This window comes from Myotis davidii, unplaced genomic scaffold (genome assembly GCF_000327345.1).
Source record: "Myotis davidii unplaced genomic scaffold, ASM32734v1 scaffold135, whole genome shotgun sequence".
Classification (NCBI taxonomy): domain Eukaryota; kingdom Metazoa; phylum Chordata; class Mammalia; order Chiroptera; family Vespertilionidae; genus Myotis; species Myotis davidii.
The window spans coordinates 14,945,635-14,949,752 of record NW_006289813.1 but is presented as its reverse complement, the minus strand read 5'-3'; the positions used below and the strand labels follow the sequence as shown (position 1 = coordinate 14,949,752).

General features: G+C 37.4%; 1 long non-coding RNA gene across 1 annotated transcript in view; it reads left to right on the top strand.

The window, feature by feature from the left end:
- The window catches only part of LOC107182889, a 20,248-nt gene that overhangs the window by 8,740 nt on the left and 7,390 nt on the right, over window positions 1-4,118 (top strand). The window lies entirely within an intron of this gene.

Below are 4,118 nucleotides of genomic sequence, written 5' to 3'. Positions count from 1 at the left end.
AAGGAGAAGGAGAAGGAAGGAGAAGGAGAAGGAAGAGAAGAGAAGAGAAGAGAAGGAGAAGAGAAGGAGAAGGGAGAAGGGAGAAGGGAGAAGAAGGAGGAGGAGGAGGAGGAGGAGGAGGAAGAAGAGGGGGAGGGGGGAGGGGGAAGGAGAGGGAGAGGGAGAGGGAGAGGGAGAGGGAGAAGGAATATATACTAAGCAAATCATCAAGAACATATTGCGGAAAAGACTGACACCTCTTAAAGAAGAGCCCCAGGCAGGTCGTTCGGGAGGTGTTCCAGAAGAAGGCACTGTTATCATCAGAGATGACAGCTCCAAGTGTGTTACTGTCCCTGAAGACTTTCCAGTGGGATAAGATGCAGTGGTGGGTTCCAACCCTGTGTAGGCCCAGGCTAATGTGTGCATTTGTGTCTTAGTTTATAAGAAAAAAAGTTTAGAAATCAAAAGTAGAGTAAACATCTTGTTTTCATATTTGAATCTTTTAATTTATTATTTGAAAAAGCCCTTTTTCCTGAGAAGAAAAAGGAATATGGTGTGCATAGGTGTTTGTATTCAGGTTGTAAAGATTGAACCTCTTTCAAAGAAGTTCTTAAACTTGGCAAGCCCTATTTCCCACCACCAATAGTAAAAAATGCTTTGTGTGCATACTAGTACACCTTGCTCTATTTGATTTAACGGATAGGTCACCAGAGGGCATCTTGTTCTCAGGGGTTCTATTCTTTTTTTTTTCACATTCAATTTTATTCGGTATTAGTTTCAGGTTACAACATAGTGGTTAGATAATCATATACTTTACAGAGCAGTCCCCCTGATATTTCAAGTACCCCCCTTGCCCATACATAACTATTACAAAATTATCCCCCCCCCATTGACCTCTCTCCTGCCACTCCCTCCCCCAAGTCTATGCCCTCACCCCCCCTAGTGTCTGTGCCCATTGGTATGCTTATATGCATACATACAAGTCCTTTGGTTGATCTCTTACCCCTTCCCTCCCCTACCTTCTTTCTGAGGCTTGACAGTCAGTTTGATGCTTCTCTGTCTCTGGATCTATTTTTGTTCATCAGTTTATGTTGTTCACTATATTCCACAAATGAGTGAGATCATGTGATATTTATCTTCCTCTGATTAGCCTATTTTGCTTAGCATAATGTTCTCCAGTTCCATCCATGCTGTTGCAAATGGTAAGAATTCCTTCGTTTTTATAGCAGCGTAGTATTCCATTGCGTAGATGCACCACAGTTTTTTAATCCATTCGTCTGCTGATGGATTAAAAATCTGTGATACATCTACACAATGGATCTTATTTGCTAGGATTTTGTTGAGGATTTTGTCATCTATATTCATCAGAAATATTGGCCTGTGATTCGCTTCCTTTGTAGTGCCTTTATCTGGGTTTGGGATTAAGGTAATGTTGGCTTCATAGAAAGAACTTGGAAGTGTGCCTTCCTTTTGAATTTTTTGGAATAGTCTGAGGAGAATAGGTTTTAGTTCTTCTTTGAATGTTTGGTAAAACTCCCCTGTGAACCCTTCTGGCCCCGGGCTTTTTTTTCTGGGAGCTTTTTGATGACTGCTTAATTTTCTCCTTAGTTATTGACCTATTCAGATTTTTTTATTCTCCCTGATTGAGTTTTGGGAGGTTGTATTTTTCTAAGAATATGTCCGTTTCTTCTGTGTTGACCAGTTTGTTGGAATAGAGTTGTTTATAGTATTTTTTACAATCCTTTGTGTTTCTGTGGGGTCTGTTGTTATTTCACCTCTTTTGTTTCTGATTTTGTTTATTTGGGTCCTCTCTCTTTGCTTTTTGGTGAGCCTGGCTAGGGCTTTATCAATCCTGTTTATCCTTTCACAGAACCAGCTTTTGGTTTTATTGATCTTTTGTATTGGTTTTTAGTCTCTATATCATTTATTTCTGCTGTAAATGGTCTTAAGTGTAAGACGGCAGGAAACCATAAAAATCTTAGAGGAAACCACAGGCTGCAAAATATCAGACATATGTTGTAGCAATATCTTTACTGATACAGCTCCCAAGGCAATGGAAATTTGAAAACATGCACAGTCACTAATCATCTGAGAGATGCAAATCAAAATGACAATGAGGTATCATCTCACACCTGTCAGAATGGCTATCATCATCAAATCAACAAACAAAAAGTGCTGGACAGGATGTGGAGAAAAAGAAACCCTCATGCCTTGCTGATGGGAATGCAGACCGGTGCAGCCACTGTGGAGAACAGTATGGAGTTTCCTCAAAAAAGTTAAAAATTCAACTCCCATTTAACCTAGTAACCTCACTTTTAGAAATATATTCCAAGAAATCAGAAACCAATCAGAAAGGATATATGCACCCCTATATTCATAGCAGCACAATTTACAATACCTAAAATTTGGAAACATCCTAAGTGCCCATCAGTAGATGAATGGATCAAAGTAAACATTTAAAATAGAAAAAAGCTTATAGAATAAAGATATATCAAACATATACATAAAGATGTACATATGTGTTTGTGATTTAAGCTAAGCATTGTCATGAAAGAGCCCAAGAGTTAAACATTTTAAAATGTTTATAAATAAAAATAGAATAAGTTAAGCTTAATTTATTGTTGAAGAAAGAGCATTATTTATAAATCTAGCACAGCCTAGGTATGCAGTGTTTATATAGTCTGCAGTAGTGCACGGTAACATTAGTTCCTCACATTCACTCACTGCTTACTCACTGACTTGCCCACAGCAACGTCCAGTTCTGCAAACTCCATTCACAGTAAGTACCCTATACAAGTACCATTTTTTTTCTTTTTTTTCAAATATTTTAATATGGTTTTATTGATTTCATGATTTATTGAGGAAATTGGAGAAGGGGAAATAGAAACATCAACAATGAGAATTATCGATCAGCTGCTTCTTGCGCAACCCTTACTTGGGATTGAGTCCACAACCTGGCCATGTGCCCTGACTGGGAATTAAACCATGAACTCCAGGTTCATGGGTATATGCTCAATCACTGAGCCACACCAGCCAGTGCACTTTTTTATTTTTTTTAGCTATAATTTGACTCTATCTTTCCGATATTTACATATGTTTAGATATATAATTACTTACAATTGTGTTACAGTTGTCAGCAATACTAGTATTCAGTAAAGTAATAGTTTGTGTATGTTTGTAGCCTAGAAGCAATAGGCTATCCTAACAGCCTCGGTTTGAAGTGGGCTATATTGTCTAGGTGTGAGTAAGTGCACTCTATGATGTTTGTAGAGTTCATAGAGTAAAGGAACACAGAACAAATAAATCTTGAGATGGTCAGATTTCTGAAGCACCATGAATTTGAGAAGTCTAGAGTTGGGAATCCGGGCCTACGAGAGTGATGGCGAACCTTTTGAGCTCGGCGCGTCAGCATTTTGAAAAACTCTAACTTAACTTTGGTGCCGTGTCACATATAGAAATTTTTGATATTTGCAACCATAGTAAAAGAAAGGCTTATATTTTTGATATTTGTTTTATATATTTAAATGCCATTTAACAAAGAAAAATCAACCAAAAAATGAGTTTGCGCGTCACCTCTGGCACGCGTGTCATAGGTTTGCCATCACTGGCCTAGGTAAACAGACCAGATGTAAAGGTTATGGATGGAAATAATACCTATTTTTTACTCCTTACTCTTAACTACAGTTTAAACAGAATGAAAAAATCCCCTTAGCCTTCAAGTACAGAACTACGTAAACATTAAAACTTCCAACAGTGTTTTATAAAAAGATAAAACAAAATAAAATTCACTACCATTTCAGCTGGCTAATTTAAACTCAAATAAATGTTTATGTATAAAGAGAGGTTTGCCAGTTTGTGTTTCTTTTAAAAATTCCTCTTATACTTCTAAAAATCTAGTGTGTAGCTGTAGGAGGATAGAATTATCTGTTCTGCCATCTGTTAGGGAGTAGATCGCAAGTATAATACTGGTTATTGCTGGAACAACAGTGTGCAATCATACCTGTGAGTGTATAATGTGTAATAATCATTAAAGTATACTGATTTCTTTGATTTTTCTCATTCTCAGAAGTTATCATGAAAATGTCGGTTTTGCCTTTGGATACAAAGTTTCACACCTACACTCACGTCAATCGTTTTTC